Raw genomic sequence first — 23,770 nt, 5'->3', positions numbered from 1 at the left:
CCAATTGTCCTCCCCTGCCGGCCATCTTGTGGCAGCCATCTTGTGTCCACATGGGGGTGGCCATCTTTGACCACATGGGGGCAGCCATCTTGTGTTGGAGTGATGGTTAATTTGCATATTACCTCTTTATTATATAGGATATAGATATATATGAACTAAATCTTAATTCATAACAATCTAGTTCAGATTAATACAAACTTATTTTCAAAAATATACAAAAACTTTGTTCCCAAATAGTTCCATTCTCTTCAACCTATTTGTTTTCTTTTTCTTGTACATACTGAGCAGTACCCTTATTGACTGTCCATCTATTTTTCATCATGACACCATGTTTTATTAATTATCTCCATAACTCTCTGTAGGCCAGGTGCCTCTGGTTGTCACTTTGGTCTTGCCACTCATTATCATAATTATGTCCACATAGTTTCTTACAGGTATATGATGCTATCTGACTCAGTTATTTCTGGGTTGTATCATTTCCATTGACAATAGGAGCTTAGTTTTATAGCAGCATTTTCTACCATGAGTCCAGCCTGCAAGAGAGCCACCACTGAGCTTCATAGCGATACAGGTGCCCTTTCACCAACACATTCTTTATTGCTTTGGTGAATGGTATGACCTTCAAGTCTTCCTGTGGAATAGTCATCTGATGGTTTTTCTGGCTTTACATAATACACACTAGCATGCCCACTGCTCTGAGTCCTTTTATAAAAATTGAGATAGCATTCACATACATAAAATTCACCACTTTGAAGTGTAAAACCCAGTGGTTTTTAGTATGTTCACAATGTTCTGCAACCATCATCAGAGTTTATTTCAGAATATTGTCATCAACCCAAAATGTAACCCTGTGCCATTTAGCAGTCACTCCTCATACTTCCCTACCGACAGCCCTGGAAACGACTGATTTACTGTATGTCTCCCTAGATTTGCCTATACTGGACAGCTATACTAATAAAAGAGAAAGATGCAAATTGACCGTACATTCACGACACCTACCAGCCAACCAGGAGTGAGTATGCAAATTAACTCAACAAAGATGGCGGGTTAATTTGCATATGCAGGTGCCGAGCAGCTGGGGGCAGGGCATTCTGCACTGCCCCAGCTGCTCAGGGCCTCTGAGCAGTGTGGGAAGGTGGGGCCGGAGCAGAAAGAGGCAGCTCTGGGGCTGGAGCGGAAAGGTGGTGCTGACAGCCAGGGAAAGGAAGACCTATTCTTGCACGAATCTTCATGCATCGGGCTTCTAGCATCATATAAATGGAATCATACATTATGTGGCCTGTTATGACTTCACTAGTGGCCCAGTGCACAAATTCGTGCACATTGAAAGGAAATTAATTAGAAGAAATATTTTAATATCGCTAGTTGCCCTTTCTCTATAATAGAATGTCATCCAAATTCACAATCATCAATGACAGATTGAAACACACAAGTGTGATTGGTGCCAGTGAGAGCTTTATATATATAGAATAAACTTGCTTAATTAGACCTGCTTTCTGATTTAGCTAAACTTTTTCCAGCCCAGTGAAGGACCCCAACTTCTCTTTCAGGTAATTGTCAGCAATACAGCAGTAAATATCAACACAAAACAGATTATTATTGTAGATCACGCAGGGAGAACAAAGGGTAAAATATTCAACTGCAGCAGTGTTTAACTATATTCTGCACAGTGAGAAAACCTGAAGTCATTTTCAAGGTCCACCATTTTTTACTTCTTTTCAGTTGGGTCAAATTTGTAAGCTTTCTAAATCTCTGTTTTCCGGCTAATGAAAAGAAAATAGGATTCAACCGAGTCTCCTATCTACCTACTCCAGGACTTCTGTGAGGATCAAATGAGATGAGGCATGGGAAAATGCTTCACAGACATTTGTTTAAAGTGTAAAATGTTTCCACCTGGCTATAAAGCAAGTTGTGTTCCTTGGCTGAAGAAACTGCAAGAAAGCTAGTCACTAGGGAGAGGAAGCCAGGCATTGCTACGTGACATCATTACCCAGCACCCACAGCCACCGTTTCCAGGCTGGGCCGGGCTGTGGGCTGCATTTTGCACCATGGGGTCTTGGCAATGTCGGCTGCAATTTGGTGGGCTGTCCCTCTAGGGTGGTGGCGGGACCCGTGTCCCACTTGGGGGAAGCTGAGTATTGCTTTGTGGGCACCAGGTCCGTGGTGCTGTTTCTCTGTAAATGACCAGAGCGCATCATGGCAGCTCCTGTGTTGAGCGTCTGCTCCCTGGTGGTCAGTGCACATCATAGCAACCAGTCAGATGGTTGGACACTTAGCATATTAGCCTTTTATATATATAGATTCTTTCACTTAGCATCATATTTTCAAGGTTCATCTATGTTGTAGCATGTGTCAGTCTCATTCCTTTTTTATACCTAAATAGTATTCCATTGTATGGATTTAGTATATTTCATTTACTGATTATCAGTTGATGGATATTTGGATTTTTCCACTTTTTGGCTATTATGAATAATGCTGCTATAAATATCTGTGTTCAAATTTTTTGTGTGGACATATGTTTTTATTTCTCTTGGGTATATAACTTAGGAATGAAATTGCTGGTCAAAAGTAACTTTATGTTGAACGTTTTCAGCAATTTACACATTAAATATTTAGTTCCGTTTTCTCTGCCCTCCCACTGCAGGTTAGGAAAGTCTCTTTACATGCTACCAGAGACCCTCTAGTTTTCACACTTGGTTTTCAGATGCTGCTAGTTATTCTCTTTGCTTTTTGTTTTCTTTTTCTAGAGTTTCAAGAGAGCTAAGCAATAATCATCCAATCCCATGGTTGCTATAGTTACTATTTCTCTCATATGTTGTTCCAGCTAATACATTCTTTTATTAGTGAACTATCTCTATTCACCACTGGCAAAAATTTTCGTAACTGATTGCCCCCTTGTGAAAGGGGCTATCTGTGCTCCATCTATCACCGCTGACGAAGTCCTCCTACCAGCTGACTGGTAAGCGATCCAGCTCAAAAACCCCATCTTATCGACTGTTCCCTCAGACCTCTCCTGGTCCCAATGCAGGCAGTTTGGGTTTCCCAGGAAGCAGACTCTAAGATAGATTTTGTGTGTAGGATAATTATTTGGTAGAGCTCTTGGGATCACTATTGGTGGATGGGTGGGGAAAGAAAGAGGACTGGGCAGAAGAAGGAGTTGACCTGAGAGGCAGGCTGATAGCCTCGACTAACCCCAAAGAGAGCTCTTGAGCAGAAATGACCCAGGGAAGTTGTCCTGCACATGGCTGAAATAGCCAGGCCTTTCTAACCTTGCCTTGATCAGTCATTGGTTTTGGAAAAGGGGCATTTCCTTGGGTAAGGTTGCTCTCTGCAGATGAGGCAAAAAGGGAAAACATGAGGGAAATGACAGCTGACAGCTGTGTGCTGACCGCAGTCCCCATATCAGGACAATAAGTCCTTCTTTAAAGGGCAGCTGGTCAATGCATCTCAATGTCCACCATAGGTATCATGTTATCAACGTGTACTCTAAAATTTTTCAGGTAAAAAGAAAAGTTCACTATGCTATGTGTGTAATTTTTCTGTAAGTTTGAAATACTTTCAAAATAAGTGACTTTTGTTTTAAATGAACATACTTAAATTGTGACTAAGGAAACACCTAAAAGAGTCTTCTGTTGCTGCTATAAAGAAAGGGATATGATGTTGAAAGACAAAAATTCATTTGAATGAGTAAAATATGGATCACAAGGAGAGTTAATAGGAGATACGACTGGAAAGGCAAGTTGAGGCTTCATCCTTGCTGATGCAACATACCTCAGAACAGGACAAGAAAACGCCTATTTCATCACAGCTAGACTGCCTTTCAAGTTCACCTCACCACTCTGAGTAAAGCTTTCCAGATTATCTTAAAAATTTTTCTTTAAATATATATATAAATATATATATATATATTTTAAAGAATATTTTCTAAAAAATATTTTTATTGATTTCAGAGAGAGGAAGAGAGGGATAGAAACATCAATGATGAGAATAATTAATTTGGCTGCCTCCTGCATACCCCTACTGGGCATTGAGCCTGAAACCCAAGCATGTGCCTGCCTGGGGATTGAACGGTGACCTCCTGGTTCATAGGTCGATGCTCAACTCCTGAGCCACACCCGCTGGGCCCAGAGTATCATTAATAGCTATTTCCTACCTCCTCCTGCCTTTTGTTCCCTTCCTTTCCAAGGCCATCATGGAAGTTGCAATGTGGAGATGTGTCTTTGTTCAGCTTTCCTATACTGGGATGAAGATTATTTTTAGGTTTAATCTCTGAGTCATAGAAGGAGGAGGGAAAGAACCATTTTAATCTCTTTTCTCTCCTTCATAACTGGCTGTACAGCTAAATCAGTTTTTTAAATATCTTTCTACCTCTTTCCCAAGAATCGTTTGCCTCTTATTTTTCTTTTGGAACAGTATCTATAAACCTTCATCAGAGGCTTGTAAAAATGGAAGCAGTTTTCCTTTGATGAATGGACCACAGGCTAAACGAAAGGAGAAGCCTTAAGCTGCTGTTATGTAAGTAAATCTGTTTATTATAATCCTGATTGCTAGGATCTGAGAGGCTGTATCCAGTTACTCCTCATCCCTTTCTCGCTGTCTCCTCAGCTGTGCCTGCCTCTGGACTTCCCCTTTTGTCTCTCCTTGTGTGAGAGTGGAAGTGACTCCTGTTTTCTTTTTTGTTGTTGTTAATCCTCACCAGAGGATATTTTTTCCCATTGTTTTTCAGAGAGTCCTTCTTTAAAGGGCCAGAAGGGATAGAGAAAGAGAGAGAGGGAGGGAAAGAGAGAGAAACATTGATGTGAGAGACACATCAGCTGGTTGCCTCCTGCAGGCACACACTCCGACTAGGGGTGGGGAATGAACCCCGCAACTCAGGTACAAGCTCTTGACTGGGAATCCAACCCTTCACCCTTTAAGTGTGGCCGACGCTGTAACCACTGAGCACCTGACCAGGGTGTCACTCCTGCTTTCTGTGGGGAGATGTAGGCCTTCTACCTTTGTAGTAACATATTTGAACATGTCTCCTGCTTCACTATTTGACCACATTTCTTTGAAAAATAAGCATGGAATCAGGGAGCACTACATTTTTTAAAGTTTCTACCAATTTAAATCCTTAAACATTGAAAAAAAAGCTCTACCCAACTAAGTTACCAAGAAAGTGGGACGAGCCCAGCTGTCGTGACTCAGTTGTTGAGCCTTGACCTATGAATCAGGAGGTCGAGGTTCTATCAGGGCACACTGCTGGGTTGCAGGCTTGATCCCCAGCAGGGGGCGTGCAGCAGGCTGAGGATCAATGATTCTCATTATTGATGTGTTTATCTACCTCTTCCTTCCTCTCTGAAATCAATAAAATATATCTTATATAATAAAGAGGTAATATGCAAACTGACCCTCATGCCCTCATACAAGATGGCTGCCCCCATGTGGTCAAAGATGGCCACCACAAAATGGCCAGCAGGGGAGGAAAGTTGAGGGCGACCGGGCCAGCAGGGGAGGGCATTTGGGGATTACCGGGCTGGCAGGGGAGCAGTTAGGGGGTGATGAGGCTGGCAGGCAGGCGAGCGGTTGGGAGCCAGCAGTCCCGGATTGTGAGGGGGATCGGGCCTAAACTGGCAGTCGGACATCCCCTGAGGGGTCCCAGATGGAGAGGGTGCAGGCTGGGCTGAGGGACACCCCCCCAGTGCACGAATTTCATGCACCGGGCCACGTGTGTGTGTGTGTGTGTGTATAAAAGTAGGGAGAAAATTCTATTTTGGATAAAGGCAGGTAAGAATATCTGTGGGATGAATTGAATGAAAGAAGAGAGAGCTAGCTTAACTTCAGGAAACCATGGTTTAAACAGGCAAGCTTCTGTATGCAGATATTAATAACACCTCTTATTTATACAGTGCAGTGTTAGCATTTTCAGAGTGCTTTCACACACATTATCTCATGTAATCCTTGGAACAATCCTTCAAGGGAGGTGAGGCAGGTGTTATTTATACCATTTTAAAGATAAGATTAAATGACTTGCCTAGAGTCTAGCAACTAAGTGGCAGAATTGGGGCAGTCCCCAAATCAGCTGACTACTGTTGGTGCCAGAATACCACATGGATTCTTTCAATTTCAGAGTGGAGCCCTCAAGGGTTAAGCCCTCAAGGAGGACTTGTCTTATTTAAAACTTCCATGGACTGTCTGAAAGTGGGCTCATAGAAGAAAAGTCACTGGGGTGAGATGTCCTTAAGCTCTCTAGAGTAGTAAACACAAAGCAGATGGATCTAAGTTGAAGAAAAGAGAATTCCAAAAGTTTGGACAAAGTGTGGCAAATGAGTTTCATTCTGTACTGATTTTGGATAATGCATTTAGGATTGTTAGTCTGAAGTACATGTAAAGGAAGATGAGCTTGGAGCTATGTTTTATTCCAAGAAAGAGAACCAGGAGTTATTGGTTTCCTTAAGGCATCCTATATAATAAAAGGTAATATGCAAATTGACCAAACGGCAGAACGACTGGTCGCTGTGATGCGCACTGACCACTGGGGGCAGATGCTCAATGCAGGAGCTGCCCCCTGATGGTCAGTGCGCTCCCACAGGGGAGTGCCGCTCAGCCAGAAGCCTGGCTGGCGGCTGGCAAGTGCAGCGGTGGTGGCGGGTGCCTGTCCCGCCTCCACTGTAGATGGGCGGTAAGGAGCGAGAGGTCCCAGACCGCAAAAGCCCTGGACTGAGAGAGGGATGTCTGACTACCAGCTTAGGCCTGATTCTAAGCCAGCAGGCGGACATCCCCCGTGGGCTGAGGGACCCGCTGGAGTGCACAAATTTCATGCACTGGGCCTCTAGTACAGTGGTCGGCAAACTCATTAATCAACAGAGCCAAATATCAACAGTACAACGATTGAAATTTCTTTTGAGAGCCAAATTTTTTAAACTTAAATTATATAGGTAGGTACATTGTTATTAACTTAATTAGGATACTCCTAAGCTGGCCTTTGCTAAAAACTCAAGGGGCCAAAGAGCCGTATGTGGCTCGTGAGCCACAGTTTGCCAACCACTGCTCTAGTATAACAATAAAATGCTAGGCCTCATTGCTAAGAACATGGAAAACAAAACAGAAAGCTTTGTTTTTTTTCCCCCAGCACCCGCCGCCCCCCAAAACAGAAAGCTTTTGACAAAATTATTTTGTCCTATATTTGACAAACCAGTAATGAAGTTGTACCTGGAATCCTATATAATAAAAGGCTAATATGCAAATCGACCGAATGGTGGAACGACCGGTCACTATGACGTGCACTGACCACCAGGGGGCAGAAGCTGCTCCTTGGTGGTCAGTGCACTCCCACAGGGGGAGTGCCACTCATCCAGAAGCCCTGAGCCAGGCTCACTGCTGGCAAGCGCAGCGCTCTGCGGCAGTCAGACATCCCCCGAGGGCTCCTGGACTGCGAGAGGGCGCAGGCCAGGCTGAGGGACCACCACCCCCCAGTGCAAGAATTCTGTGCACCAGGCCTCTAGTCATTCATTTAATTATGCAGCAAACCCCTAAAAAAGTCTAGTAGATACTCTAGGTCATAGAAAAGGGCAACTACAATAACCTCAGGAGAAAGTTGCTTTAAAAATAGATTATAAATTTCAGAAAGATAAACATTTGGAGGAAATAACTTTCTGAAGTTTATGTCATAGAGGGCAATTGCAAAATACTTCATTTTTTAAAAATCAATGTAAACTTTATTATTGTTCCCTCAGAGAAAAACACTTCATTTTCAACAAACATTTATTGAATGAACATTATATTCAGGCACTGTGCTCAACACTAGAGCTTACAATGAGTAAAACATTAAGTTCACAATCATTGTCAGAGAATACCAGACTGGATAAATCTTTAGCCCAATTCAGCACAGCTTTTCTTGTGTTCTTAATGGATTAGCATCTGGCTTACAGTGCAGTTTCTGGGGTTTGGTTAGTGGGTGTTGGTTGCCAGAGACCAATCAACCCTTGTGAACCTGCAATCAAGTTCTTCAAACTGAGAACATAGAGATGGACTGGACTCATCATACCATCTAGAGGATAAAGTGAAGTTATAACTTTATAAAAAAATTAATGACACAGTATTTTAAAAAATATATTTTTATTGATTTCTGAGAGGAAGGGAGAGGGAGAGAGAGAGAAACATCAATGCTGAGAGAATCATTGATCGGCTGCCTCCCATATGCCCCCTACTGGGGATCAAGTCTGCAACCTGGGAATGTACCCTGATGGGAAATGGAATTGTTACCTCCTGGTTCATAGGTCGATGCTCAACCACTGAGCCATAGCGGCTGGGCAAGTTATAACTTTTAATAACTCCTCAATTACATTTAGTTGTTTACCTGGGTCTTACAGATACCATTCATCTCTATGTTCTCAGCAATTTGAGCTAGGAAGGTATAGAGTCCCTGTATGACTAAGTTATGTTCTCAAAAGTTGATTTTTAACTTGGTTGTCTGAAACTGAAAATATTATTTTCCCCAGAGAAATAATGTGACAAATGCTAGTTAGGTTTCAGACCAACTGTGAGAAGCCCATTTAGCCCACATGCAACTTGACCCTGAGAGGATCAGAGCTGTGATCCACAACATTGTTTCTATGGGAAAATGTGCAGAACAAGGTCTTCCTTCCTCCCCCACTTCCTACCTCCTGTCTGTTTACTATAGGAAATGCAGCTCCTGAGTGTGGGCAGCTGGGAGCTGTGGCCTTGGATGCCTTATTCACAGGGCAGAGATGTATTCATTCTCTAACTTCTCCTACCCTAATCCTGTCAGTGAGGGGGACTGAGGGTAGGTGGGAAGTCTTCCCTGACTCCACCTTCTTCAGAGTAGAACTGTTGGGACTCTTTTGGAGGTGGAAGTTGGGGGGTGGGTGTTTCAAAGCCAGCTAAATAACTTCTGGGGCCCCTTGTTCAAAAACTAGGAAATGATGCAGCTAAATAATTAAAATATAAAGCTTTCCCCCCCTTTCTTCTGGTTTCTCTCTCTTGATGTGTCATCTACACTAATAAAAGAGTAAAATGCAAATTGCAGTACCTTCGTGACACCCACCAGCCAATCAGGAGTGACTATGCAAATTAACCCAACAAAGATGGCAATTAATTTGCATACGCAGGTGCCAAGCAGCTGAGGGCAGGATGGGACGCAGGCGTTCTGTACCGCCCCAGCTGCTCTGGGCCTCTAGGCAGTGTGGGAAGGCTGAAAGGCAGCTCCGGGCAGGAGCGAAGGCGGTGCCAGCAGCCAGGGGAAGGAAGGCCCATTCTTGCAAGAATCTTCGTGAATCGGGCCTCTAGTGGTATTATAAATTTAGATAGATAGTTAACTATTACAACTATTAAATATCATTCTAAGTAAGGAAAAATTAATATTTAAAATAGCATGAATTTTTGAATTATTTTATATTGTGTAATGCCAGTTTGAAATACAAATATAATAGCATTTAACTCCCATGTAAAATCACCCAAAAGACACAATTCCAATTTTGTAGCTCATAAAGTAGTCCCCTTACCCACAGGGGATATGGTCCAAGACACCCCCCCATAGACGCCTGAAACCCTACATATACTGTTTTTCTGATACATACATACTATGATAGCTTAATTTATAAATCAGTATAGTAAGAGATTGATAGTAATAAAAAACAGAACAATCCTAACAATACACTGCAATAAAAGTTATGTAAATGGCTTTTGGGCCATTTTTATGTAAAATAAGCACTGTGAGCCCTAGCTGGTTTGGCTCAGTGGATAAAGCTTTGGCCTGCGTACTGAAGGGTCCCAGGTTCGATTCCAGTCAAGGGCACATGCCCGGGTTGCAGGCTCAATCCCCAGTAGGGGGCGTGCAGGAGGCAGCCGATCAATGATTTTCTCTTATCATTGATGTTTCTCTCTCTCCCTCTCCTTTCCTCTCTGAAATCAATAAAAATATACTTAAAAAAGTAAAATAAAATAAGCACTGTGATACCTAAATAGTCCATCTCATAACTTAGATGGCTACTAAGAGACTAAAGTGTGGGTAGTTGGTAGCATATACAGCACTGATATGCTGGACAAAATAATGATTCACATCACAGGCAGGATGGAGCCGGACGGCTAGAGATCTCACTATGCTACTCAGAACAGTTTAAAACTCAGTTTAAAACTTATGCTTATTTCTGGAAGTTTCCATTTAATATTTTCGGACCGTGGTTGACCACTGGTAACTGAAACCACGGAAAGTGAAACCGTGGATAAGGAGGGACTACTGCAAACAGGAAAGGGTGGTTCCTTAAAGGACATCAAAGTATTGTAACCAGAGTAAAGCAGGCTGGATGTAGGGTAGAAAAAAAAAAAATGAATTCTTACTCTCTCTCTGTCCCCAATCTCTTGCTCAACTAGTCTATCCTTCCCATTCATGCCAGAATTATTGTTCTAAAAAACTAGTTGCATCATCTAAATTCCTCTCCTTTAGCATAAATCCAAAGTTCTGACATCCAATCAAGGCCTTCTCAATATGATGCTAACTTGTCTTCATTTTCCTGGGCCTGTCAGACTTGTCCCATTTTCCAGAGTGTGCCCTGAACATTCATGCTTTGGTACAGAACTCTGCCCTCTCATTCAGCAATGTCTTTTTCCTGATACTTCCTGATGGAATCAAGCCCAGCTCAAATACTCTCTCTTTCAAACTAACCTTTCCTGATGTCTCCCATTGTCATCAATTGTTCCTTCCAACAAGACAAGTAATTTGCATCTCTGCTCAGGAAGCATTCATCTCAAGCTGCCTTATGGTGTACTTACCTGTTCCTCTCCTGCATTCTTCCACTAAAACAGGGCTTTCAAACACTTTTAACAAGAGCATAGTTCACAGCAATAATCAGCAATAAATAGAAATACATTTTACATGGTGATCCATTTGGCACACTTATATATATCCCTTATATTTCATTAATTTCAAGAAGTACTTTCTCAATTTTAATATATCTGAAATTAGGATGTAGCAATAGGCTATCATATTTTGATAGAATTTTCACTTTCTCAATGGTACATAAAATAATGGCATATCTTAATTGATGACATTGTAGAGTTGTTGAAATATGGTACATGATTGAAACAAAAGTTCTGCAAAACAGTATTTACCCTTTGTTATGGGTGATGCGCTCTACTTTTTTGCTCTATCTCATTAAGAAGAAAAGGCAGGTTATAATCCACCAAAATGAATTCATTACTCACCAATAAAGTTGTGGGAAATTACTGAGAACTGAAACTATTCACAGCCACACAATAGGATTAAAAACTAAGACTGACTACGTACTTTACAACGCAACCGTCTGCGTAAACATGACTTAAAAACTTCAAGAAAGTCTTGCCCAAGAAGGAGATGCAAATAATTTAATTGCAGTTTCAGGAACTTCCTCGAAGTCCATTTTTTCTGAACAACAGGCTACTGACTTGCCTGTAGTCCCCTCCAAAAGATTACGCTATTGGGTTTATCATCAAACAACAGTTTACCCTTCTAGGCTTGCTTCAAGACTCTCCTCCCTGTGTGCCGTCATCCTAAACGATTATATCACAAATTCAGCCATGCTCTTTCATTGAAAGACCTATCTTAAACCAGATCCATCAAATCTTCAAACTGGCCTACTCTTGACCTCCCTCTCTGAGACACTACTAAGACTGTCAACGTAGTGGTCTCTCTTACTGCTGTAAGCAATACACTTGGCTTTGCTTGATCCACAGGTGATTTTGGTGGTCTCTGGTGGAAGTCAGGAGCTGACATTGCATCTTAAGCTCCTTGAGGAAAGGCACAGTGCTTGTTACTTATTCTCCTCCCTGCCTGCCTCCTGGTAACCCAACCTTGATGGGTGAGGGAGGAAAGGTGTTTTAGGAACCCCCGGGGAGCCAGAGCAGGGGCAGTGGGAGATGCAGGTGAGGAGCTCTTGTGGCAGAGAGGCTGCATCTACAAATTCCAAATCCTGCGGCTGGAACAAGCCTCCCCAAGCCTCCCCTTCCTCCCCGTCTCCTCTTCACACCTGGTACTCAGATGGTAGTGTTTTAAATATAAAAAAAATACAAAACACTTACACTCCATCCCAACCACTTAACTTCAAGACACTGTGGAATCTTTGAAGTGGTCTTTGCCTCACGCTTGAAGCTTGAAGATGGTCATAATCATGGATATAGGCGCTGCCAAACTTTTGGTTCTCGTTCAGGAACGGTGGTTAAGTCACGGAAAAAATATGTTGACCCGTGTCTCTAATGTCATAAATACCTACATAAATTTCACATAAACACTGGAAAGGTTCCTTGGACTCAATAAGCCATGATAAAATAAGTTTGCATTTCAGCCAAGTGGGCCCAGGAAGGCACCGGCCCGTATTTCCCGTCATCTCCCAGTGCACCTCCTCTCCACTTCGGTCATATTGGCCTCATCCCAGTTGGTGCAACCCCCCCCCACCCCCACACACACACACCCAGGGCTCTCCTCCTCCCAGCATTTGCTCACGCTGTTCCATTCCGGGAGCACTCTCCCCATCACCTCCTCAAGTTAAACCAGTTCCTTTTGACAGAGCTGAAGGTCACCCTGGCGACCTCACTTCCTCCACACCCTCAGGCAGAATTAATGGCCTTCTTAGCACGTGGCCCTCCAACAGGTTGGCCTTGTAAGCCGGCTCTGGCCTTCTAGTCCATCCATCTTCAGGTCCAGCCCCGTTCCCGGCCCATCCTGGGGACAGGCACGAAGGCCCGTTCCTCCTGGCTGCCCAGTGCCCTGCACGCAGTAGCTGCGCAGTAAACGGCCCTAAGGAGTTGGGCACTTTGTGCTCCTGTGCTGGGGCCAGAGCAGAGGAGGCTCGTCCGCCCGCCTCCCCGCCAGACCCCGGCCCGGCCCGGCCCAACCCGGCCCACCGAGGCGGCCGACGGGCCCGCGTGACTCCGGCCACCCTCGCGGCGCCCAGTCACGGGCGTTGGAAATTCCAGCGCGTGCGGACGCGCGGGCCGGCGGAGGCGGGGGAACCCGTGGAGTGAGCCTGTGACGTGGGGGGCGTGGCGGCGGAGGCCCCGCCCCTCTCCCTCTCCCTCTCTCTCGGGTCGGGGTTACATGGCGGCGACTGCGGCAAAGCGGGAGCCTCCGAGACGCCGCTGCCGCCCGCAGAGCCGGAGACCGGAGCCGACACTGGGGGCTGTCCGCGGGCCCCGCACGCCCTCGATGAGTCGGAGAAGTCCCGTGAGTGTGTGTGTGTACGTGTGCGGGGCGCGCCGCGGGCGGTTCGGGAGGGCGCCTCGGCGGGCCCGGCGGCGGAGCCGGCTCCCTCCTCCATTGTGTGTGTGACCCTCCGGCGGCCGCCGTTCAACAAAGGCGCTTTTGTTCTCCCTCCCGCCCGCCCCCTGCCCGCCTGCTCGCTCGCCCGCTCGCCGGCCCCGTCCGCCCGCCCGAGCTCGGCCGGCGGGTCCCCGCGCGGGCCGGCGGGCCGGGGTCCCCGCGTGGGGCCGGCGGAGCGGCCGGCGCGCCCCTCCCACCCGGCACGCCCCTCGCCGGCAGCGGATCCCGGCCGCGCCCGCCCGCCCGCCGGCCTCGAGCCCCGCGTGCCGCCCGGCCCCTCCGCCCGCGCCTACTCCGCGGGTTCGAAGCCCGGCCCGGCGGGCTGGGAGGGGCGGCCCGGAGCAGGAGGTGGCGCGGAGTCCTGCCCGCCTGGCACGCTGCCGGTCGGAATGCTCCCGCGTCTCCTCCCCCTTCCCAGTCCAGTGACTCGGCCTCAGCTGACTCCGCCGGGCAGAGCCTCCCGGCGGGCTCGGCACGGTGCGTAGCGCGCACACCTCGCCGGCTCGCCGCAGAGCCGTGAGTCCTCTGCCTAAGTTTTGAGGCTGGCCATCCAGGAGACACAGAAAACTCGTGAGTCGGAATTCCTCTTTTCCTCCCTCCCTCCTCTCCTGCAGCCTTTCCTTAGTCGCGCCCGGGACGGGGAGCGGTGGGCTGGGAAAGGACCCCAGTGGAAACTTGGTTTCCCGGTGCGGTACCAAGGGCCTTCGCCGGGCGTTGCTGTCGGACCTGGTGAGGTGCGTTGCAAAGCAAAGGTGCTTTGGCCGTCCTTTGTTCCTAGTTGTGTAGTGAGACCCAACGGGTTCAGGTGATAGGTTGGGAGCTCTGGGAAGCAGGATCTTTTTTATTCCTTTTCCTGGTTTTTCTCTTGCTTGCTCCTTGGAAAAAGCCCAGTGAAGGGGACTGGTGATGTGGAATTGGAAGCCTGCTAGGTTTGCAGCAAAAGTCGTGTTTTTTTCCTTCAGTGCTTACAAATGCCCTTCACAGTCAGTCTCAGTATTAACTTTTTTTTTTTTTTTTTTTTTTTTTACGGATACAAGATGATTTGTTGAGAAAAAAATTAACGGGACAAAATGGAGCGCAAACAGCTTCAGAGTAATTTTCTGATTGCTTGATTCTTCCTGCCTTGTTATATTTTAAAGTTCTGGTTGGGCATAGCCTCTCTCTCTCTCTTTTTTTTTTTTTCCCACGTTGGGAAACTGAGATGGAAAGAGTAATCTTGACTAGATGAATGAAGGGACCAAAGAGGGAATTGCCTCTAGAGTTTCTCTTAGAAACGTCAGATTTTTAACGTTCGAAAAACAATGTTTTATTGGGTGGGAGAAACTTTATATATCTTTAGCGAGTAGTTGTTCACACATGTTTATGAAGGGCTTGCTATGTGCCAAGGTGTGTAAAGTCCTTTCACACACATGTATGTTACATCACTTAAGAGTATTGCCTTGTGAAACTTGTAAAATTGCTTACTGGTGTCCTAAATTCAGTAATTGCTGTCATCCAGGAAATGCCAGATTTGAGCAGGACATGTTTTATCATCTAGATATTACTATTCAGATTAAAAGGGGGAAAAAAACCTTCCGGGAAATGGAGTATTGTTTATAAAAACCTTTACATATCACCATATTTTGAAGTTCACCTATTTACAAAAGAGGATTAGTGTTTGATTATTTTCTGTAAATTAAGAATCTAGAGAAGATTGATTTGAAGATCAGTTAATTTTGCAGTAGAAAAAGCACATGTTCCAGTGACAAGTCTTAGTCCCAAATGTGTTGCAGTGTTTTGCATAAATTCATTTAAGCTTCGTGAGAATTCAGAACTGACAAAATGGAAAGGTTTGCTGACTCAGGGTACATTGCTGAAGGGGATGGGGTCGGGTAGGAGGAAGCTTGAAGTGCTGCAAGTTTTGAGTTGGGTGATGACTCATCCTGCCCACGGGCTGCTACGTGGCCTTTTTTTTTTTATACTCTGTATTTTTTTAAATGATAGACTAACATGTTTCTGTCCACGTTATAATTCTCTCTTTCTCAGGAGGAACCACAGTTTCTCTAAAAAAGTGATGACTTCTTAAATTGCATTTCAAAAGGTTATCATATATCCTACAGGTGTTGGAACATTTGTTGAAAGATAAAATTGCTGGTCAGTTGCTGAAATTAAATGTTTGATCCTAACTGTTCTTTGGTTCTTATTGAGAGAGATTTGTTACAGATTACTTACAAAGGACAGATAGTACTTTTATGGTAGAAATTAACCTTATGTTTTCATTGGTAATGTAAAAGTTACCTTTATAAAATCTACAAATTAGTTTAAATAAGTGGAAAAGGTACAGAAATGTTGCATCTGAACATGAGCATTCCACTCTGATGGAATTATACAGAGTGCTTTCTCCAGATTAAATGAGTTTTCAGCTTAACAAAGATAACTTGAAATAGATAGCTATTGTTACAGGCACTGTTTTTAAAAATATATATGTACTTATTATATTTTTTTAGAGAGAGAGGAAGGGAGAGTGAGAGAGAAACATTGATGTGAGTGAAACATCCATGGTCATCACCTGCCTCCTGCATACCTCCTACCCCAGGGGATCAAGCCAGCAACCAGGCATGTGCCCTGACCCCAAATCAAACCGGGCAACCTTTTGGTGCATGGCACAACATCCAACTGAACGACACTGGCCAGGGTGGCACTGTTTTTCATCCTTTTTTTAAAAGATAAGCTGAATGTACAGTTCCAGATTTAGGACATACACTGAAATTTGGTAATTAAGATATTTTGACTGGTTCTAAAAAGCAACCGTTTGACTTAAAATAAGATTGAGAAGAAAAAAACATTGACTAGCAGCTTGTTTTAAAGATGGAAAGAAAAAACCCCCCATTCCCTCACTTCTTTTTGTATACTATTTTCTCAGTGACTTATTTGAAGAATTTTGTGAGCAATAAAGTGTAATACTTTTATACTTATATTTTTATATTTCTTTTAGTAGGAAATATATTTTAAGGTTTGAATTGTTAATGTGAAGTAAATCTTTGGAGAGATTTTGGAAGAGCATTGTATAATTTATATAGAGGAACTTAAAAAATGGTTTAATTCAAACCTTAAAATATATTTCCTACTAAAAGAAATATAAAAATATAAGTATAAAAGTATTACAGATTTTAAAAGCATTCTATCACTTAGAGGTTGAACAAGTACGTCCTGTGTGTGTTTAAGATCATAGGTAATTAGCTGTCGTGCATAATTCAGAATTTATAAACAAACTGAATATCTTAGCCTCTTTCCAGTGAGGTATATTGCCTTATGAAATGGTTAGTCTTACCACTGCTATGTGGTTCCTTGTTCCTATTCCCACATGAACCATGAACCCCTGTTAAAATAGAAAGAAGATGCCTCAAAAGTAAATCCTTTGTGGCATTGTTGGCTGCCTCTTGTCATCTCCTTCAACTTGTTTTGTAAGCTGTTTCATTACTCTAGCCTGCTAGTGGTATGGGGATTTTGGTCAGTTTTATTGCTCTAGAGCCATGACTGAGACTTTACAAAACCAACAATAATGTTATTGTAGTTAATGGTTTTTTTCCAGGGAGTTGTTTTTCATGTGGAGCTGATACTTTTAAGGTAACAGTGTAGACTGCATCCAGCATTGTTTTTCCCCCCTCAATGAACTGCATAGTTGGAAAATAGAATGTGCCCCTCTAATAGTTTTTAAAAAGTTTGTCTTTCATATATGCCAGCCTTTTAAATCCATTTCTGAAAAGTTGTACAGAGATTAAGTGTTTATATAGCAAACAACATTTTCCATTTAAATTTATGTCTTTTCATGAAAAAACAATGGTATCACAAAAATTGTTAGAACCCTAGCATTCACTTTAGGAAAGAGCCTACCTCTGCAGAGAGTATGAAGTCTCTGTGTATTTAATTCTGTGCAGCCGTAAAACTATAAAACATTAGTGTATACAGAAGGGTCATGGACATTATCTTGCCCCTGGCACATCATTTGACAGCTAAAAAAACAAAGGTGCAGAGAGATCTAAGCATGGGAGTTTGTTAGAAGTGCAGAATCTTGACCCCATTTTATGACCTACTGAATTAGAATCTGCATTTTAACAAGATTTGCAGGTGATTCAAATGTACATATCTGGGAGCTCTGCTAAGTGATGTATACATAGCTGCTCAGCTGATTAGTGACTGATTTGGAAAATTCAGGTCTTGAATTGCCCTTTCCATGGGCCCTCCTGAAAAAAGTCAAGAGCAAAATTGAGGATATAATTACTGTCTAATAGGACTTGCTGTGATGATTAAAATATTTTGTTCTGTGCTGTCCAATGAGGTAGCCGCATATAACTATTGAGTACTTGCAGGTGGTGCACCTGAGGAACTGAATTTTTAATTTTATTTCATTGTAATTAATTTGTATTTAAATAGCTGCATATAGCTAGTGGCTACCATATTGGACAGCACAGATCTGGGTGATCTTTACCCACATTAAATTTAAAATAATCTAAGCTGTAATTTAATAACTGATTAGGCTCAATTTAATAATTTCCCTCTTCATTTACAAATTGGAGAGATGGAAGGTTTCTAACTACCTATTTTTCTAGTATGCTCAGATATTATTTTAGTAGTTATTAAAGCAGTACCAATTTTCTGATTGATACTCCTGTGTTCAATAAAGTAGGTATATTTTTCCTTTTGTCTCAATAAAGTTATTTTCACTTGGATTAAAAAAATAAAAAATAGCTGTTAAATAAGTGTTTCTTTATTATCTTGAGAGCTTTGAGGGGACAGTTATTTTGGCCTAGTACCTCCTGGCTTGTTGGCACTTGATAGCTGCCAGATTGATGTCATTTGTTATTTATTTCAGGTACAGAAACATTGATTGGTTCTTAACCTCCCACCTTATGCAGTGGGAAGATTCTAACCCTAGAGTACGTCAGACTGGCCTGTGTCCAACTTTTGACATTTACTATATGTATGATTTCAGTGAAGCTGCTTTACCCCCCCAGGGCATCTGTGCTCTTGTTTGTAAAATGAGACTTACATGGTAGTGGTTCTGAATAACAAATAATTTGTTACATAGAAAATGCCTGGCACTTAATAGGTACTCAATAAGTATGAATTACCTTCTCTTCCCCTACTGCATAGCTTTTATAGCCTTCTGTAATTTAGTCTTATGCTTAAGATTCCAGCCAAGTTTAAGACATATTCTGGTTTTAGGTCGTGTTGGTTCCCATTGCTTACTAGAATTTTGTGCCTTGCTTCATTTGTGTTTATTGCTTATAGATTCCTCCACTTGTGCTTTGGATTCCTTCTCTTGACTTCTCAAGGACCCATCTCTTGTCTTCATCATGAATTTTCTCCTTTCTATTGGGTCATTGTTATTAGTATACAAATGTGCTCTATAGCTATACTGTCCAATATGGTAGCCACATTTCAGTTGTTCAATAGCCATATGTGGCTGTGACTGTTGTCTACCATACTGGTCAGTGTAGATGTAGAAATCTCGAATATATCCTCTCATGATTTCACATTCTCCCCTTGCTATTACTTCATTTTGCTGATATTCTTTCAAGCAAATTTTCAAGAGTTGTCTTTGTATGCTCTTTTCACTTTCCATTGCTCTTCATCCTACTCCAGACTGGCTTCTAGTACCGTCTCACCACTGAAATTGTTCTAGTTAAGGTTACCAGTGAGTTACATTTGCCAAATCCACATGATAGGATCTTGTACTAGACTTCAGTATAGTTGACAACTGTTTTCTGCCCATTTACTTGCTTCTCTTAGCTTATGAGACACATGGTTGTCTTGCTTTTCTCCTACCTCATACCTTGTTATACTTTTTTTTGTGTGTGTGCTAATCCTCACCCGAGGATATTTGTTTCCATTGATTTTTAGGGAGAGGAAAAGAAGAGGGAAAGACAGACAGAAACATCGATGTGAGAGAATAACATTGATTGGTTGCCTCCTGCACAGGCCGGGGAGGAGCCTGCAACCAAGGTGGGTGCCCTTGACCGGAATCGAACCTGGGACCCTTTGATCCTCAAGCTGATCCAAACCTTCTAGAGCTCCATTGATTTTTAGAGAGAGTAGAAGGGGGGCCGGAGAGAGAGAAAGAAACATCAATGTGAGAGAGACACATCGATTGGTTGCCTCTAGCACTCGCCCTCACCCTCACCGGGGCCATGGATCAAACCCTTGACTGCTGCTGTAAGGGCAGAAGCTCTAACCATAGGGACACACCGCCTAGAGCTCTTGTCATACTTTTTTAGAGGTTTCTCTCCTCTTCCTGCCTCTAAGTATTGGCATATCCTAGAGTTTAGTCCTGGGTTTTTTTTTTGTGTTTTTTTTTTTTCCTTCTCTTTCTAAATTCCTTCCCTATGTGATCTCCTTCAACTTACTGTTTTAAATACACTGTGCTTGTGGATAATTCTCAAATTTATGTTTCTGGTTTAGACTTCTTGCTTGAACTCCAGATACGTTATTTAGTTGCCTGCTTGATATTACCACTCAGTTATCTAAATAGACATTATCTAAATCAGGGGTCCTCAAACTTTTTAAACAGGGGGCCCGTTCACTGTCCCTCAGACCATTGGAGTGCCGGACTGTAGTTTAAAAAAAAAACAAAACAAATTCCTATGCACACTGCACATATCTTATTTTGAAGTAAAAAAACAAAACGGCAAAAACACCCGCATGTGGCCCGCGGGCAATAGTTTGAGGACGCCTGATCTAAATAGACTTAAATTTCCAAACTAGAACCCTTTCTCCCATATTATTCTTGTCCCAGTCTTCTCCATCTCAGTAATTGGAACCTAGGAGTTATCCCTAAATCCTCTTGGTTCTTTATCCCTCATATCTACTCGATCATCAAGTTTTCTTGGTTTCCAAAATATCATTTGAGTTTGTCTCCTATTTGACATTTTCATTTCTACCAGCCTAGTCTCAGCCATCCTCTCATGGGCCTACTGAAGTAGCTTTTAACTGGTCTCTACTTTCACTAAACTATCTTCAGTTCATTCTCTTTCCAGTCACCAGAATTTTAAAAATGTAAATTAAACTATACCAATTGCTTCAAGCCTTTAATAATTTTCCTTATCTCTTAGTTATAAAATGTAGGATCCTGCCTCATGTGTTCTTTTCAACTTATCCAACCTTATCTCCATACTAGTGCCCTGGTGCACAGATTTGTGCACATTGAAAGGAAATTAATTAGAAGGTGGCCGGAGGGGCGGGACTGGGCAAGATGGGCCAGACATGCCCTGGAGCCAATCTCCCACACATCCTCCCTGGCTGGCCGCTCTTGGGGCAGCACTGTGGCTCGAAGGGCATCTGCGGAGTGAGTGGGGTCTCTTCGGCAGGTGGGGTCTTTCAGCCTGGCCTGCAGGGATTGTGCTGAATCCGGCTCTCTGACATCCCCCAAGGGGGTCCCAGATTGCGAGAGGGCGGTTCTCGGGTGACGCACCCCAGAATTGGGCTCCCTCCTCTCTGGTTCCAGGGTGCGTCACCCGAGAACTGCTGCTGCCAAGTCACCGCAGCTCGGCAGCTCCTGCATTGAGCATCTGCCCTCTGGTGGTCAGTGCACGTCGTACCTACCGGCTGGTTGGATGGTTGGATGGTCACTTAGCCTTTTATATATATAGACTAGGGGCCCGGTGCATGACATTCATGCACTCGAGGGCGGAAAGGTCCCCTCAGCCTGGCCTGCACCCTTTAGCATTCTGGGAGCCCTCGGGGAATGTCCGACTGGTAGGGAGTGGGCCTAAGCTGCCAGACGGACATCCTTAGTGCTGCTGTGGAGGCAGGAGAGGCTCCCGCCACCGCTGCTGCGCTCGCCAGCCTTCAGCTTTCATTCCTGCATTGAGCTTCTTCCCCCTGGTGGTCAGTGCATGTCATAGCGACCGGTCGTTCTGCCATTTGGTCAATTTGCATATTACCCTTTTATTATGTAGGAAGATTATATATAATGATTAGTTCACACACCCTTTCCTCAAGGTTCTGTGGCTACACTGGCATCTTTTCTTTTCCTTCAAAATACTAAGTTCTGTTTTCTCCCATATCTTAGCAATGTTGGTACCTTCTCATTTGGGTTTCAGCTCCTTAGAAGGCCATTTCCCAGACATCCAATCATAGCACTTGGCTAAATCTAAATTACCGTATTTTCCGGCATATAAGACGACTTTTAACCCAGGAAAATCTTCTCAAAAGTCAGGGGTCATCTTATATGCTGGGTGTCATCTTATAGGGTATATCCCAAACTCTATATTTTAACTAGAAAAGTTGGGGGTCGTCTTATACGCAGGAAAATACGGTATGTTATTAGTTTACTTGTTAGTCTTCCTTAGAATATAAACTCTGGAAAGAGGAGAACCCTTAATTGTCTTATTCTCCAATGTACCATCAAACAGTGCCTTGCACATGTCAAATGCTCAGTAAATTTTTGTGGACTATCTATATATACTAGTGGCCCAGTGCATGAAATTCATGCACGGGGGTGGGGTGTGCCCTTCAGCCCAGCCTGCACCCTCTCCAATCTGGGACCCCTCGGAGGATGTCCAACTGCTGGTTTAGGCCCGAGCCCTGTGGGATTGGGCCTGAACCGGCAGTCAGACATCCCTCTCACAATCTGGGACCGCTGGCTCCTAACCACTCACCTGCCTGCCTGCCTGATTGCCCTTAACTACTCTGCTGCCGGCCTGATCACCCCTAACTGCCCACCCCTGCCGGACTGATTGCCCCCAACTCCCCTCCGCCCCCACAATGGCCTGCTCGCCCCCAACTGCCCCCCCTGCCGGCCTGATCGCCCCTAACCGCCTCTGCCTCGGCCCCGCCACCCGGCTTTGTCCAGAAGGACGCCTGGAAGGTCTCCCAGAAGGTCTCCTGGTCTAATTAGCATATTACCCTTTTAGTATAGGTAAACAGGGAATATGCTAATTAGCTGGGCATCATGACTGCTCAGGAGGAGCTGCGCTTGCGGATGGGCGGGAGGGGACTTTGGGGAGGCTGGGGCTGGGGGCAGGTCAGAGTGGAGACACAACACACAGAGGGGCTGGGACTGGGGGTGGGCTGGAGTGGAGACGCAACACACAGGAGCGCCTGCCCCCACCCCAGCGGACATACGCGGCAGCTGGCGCTATGCGGGTCAGGTGCGGTCCCGGCCCCCCCCCCCCCCACCCGCCCACACCCCCCCCCCCCCCATGGGGTGCCTCCTCGCACGGCGGGAGGCGGGGCACCTCGCGCGATTTCAGTCACTCACTGAGCCTCTAGTATAAAATAATTTGATTCCTTTAAAGTTCTAAAGGGAAAAAGTATGCTAAAAGCTTGCATTGTAATTAATGTAACACGAGATTCTGGACTGGGTTTCTTTTTGTTTGTTTGTTTGTTTTAGCTTTTAAGTACATTATTGGTATAGTGGCAGGCACTTAGTAGTATTAGATGGTATTATATAGGATCTGAGTATTATACCAGTGTGAATTTCCTGACTTGGATGATTATATTTGGTTATGCAGAAGAATGTCCTGTAGAAATACACTCTACTCTCAAAGGGTTGGGTCTGTGTATATGTGTGTACTGTATTTGTCAATTAGAAAATTATATTATTACATGAGAGAAGATCATGGGCTTTGGTTTAAAAACCTGAGGTTCAAATCCTGGCGCTCTCACTAATGTGTGATCTTTTTTTAAAAAAAAAAATATTTTTATTGCTTTCAGAGAGGAAGAGAGAGGGATAGAGAATTAGAAACATCGATGAGAGAGAAACATTGATCAGCTGCCTCCTGCACACCCCCTACTGGGGATGTGCCCGCAACCAAGGTACATGCCCTTGACCGGAATCGAACCTGGGACCCTTCAGTCTGCAGGCCGACGCTTTATCCACTGAGCCAAACCGGTTAGGGCTAACGTGTGATCTTGAATGCATTATTTAAGGTTTCTAAAATAAAGATCTTAAGACCCATTTTGCAATGTTATTAGGAGAATTTAGTGTAAGAGTATATGCCTGGCATAATGCTTCACACATAATACATTCTCATATATATATATTTTTATTGTCTAAAGTTTTACATATACATAATAATGAAGTTTACTATTATCCCTTAGTCTTTTAAAATGACTTCCTTTATAATATAAACAAATATATTAAAAAATTAATTGCTTTTATAATAGTTTATAACATGGGATAACTATGTATCAAATATGTTATTTATATCCTCAAATTAGATTTGGAGCCATATTCCACAACAATTTTTTAATATCTTAAAACTCTGTACTTAATACCTTAATGCCTAAAACGATGCCTGGCATATAGTGAGCACTTAAGATTTTTTTTTGAATAAAAATGTAATAGATGCATAGAAGAATTAAAGCTGTTTTACTTTGTTTTTTTTCTGCTTCTGGGACCATGTTGGGATTGCATTTTCCCACTCCCTTGAAGTAGGTGTGACCATGTGACCAAAGGTGAATAAAATCTGAATAGAGTGAAGTCGATAGCATTTT

At 43.7% G+C, this 23,770-nt stretch overlaps 1 protein-coding gene across 3 annotated transcripts in view; it reads left to right on the top strand.

Annotated features, from left to right (window-relative positions):
* Nucleotides 1-13,042: 13,042 nt before the first annotated feature.
* MAPK6 (mitogen-activated protein kinase 6) overlaps nucleotides 13,043-23,770 on the top strand; it is a 32,316-nt gene continuing 21,588 nt past the window's right edge. Inside the window, exon 1 of one of the 3 annotated variants that reach the window (XM_054716223.1) lies at nucleotides 13,043-13,195. The gene's annotated coding sequence lies outside the window, so the exon portion shown is untranslated. Of the gene's footprint in view, nucleotides 13,196-13,653; nucleotides 13,862-14,008; nucleotides 14,026-23,770 lie in introns of those variants that run through there. The other 2 variants (XM_008143158.3, XM_054716224.1) reach the window with 2 other exon arrangements.

The sequence above is a fragment of the Eptesicus fuscus genome, chromosome 5 (genome assembly GCF_027574615.1).
Source record: "Eptesicus fuscus isolate TK198812 chromosome 5, DD_ASM_mEF_20220401, whole genome shotgun sequence".
Lineage (NCBI taxonomy): Eukaryota > Metazoa > Chordata > Mammalia > Chiroptera > Vespertilionidae > Eptesicus > Eptesicus fuscus.
This window is presented reverse-complemented; position numbering and strand designations above follow the sequence as displayed.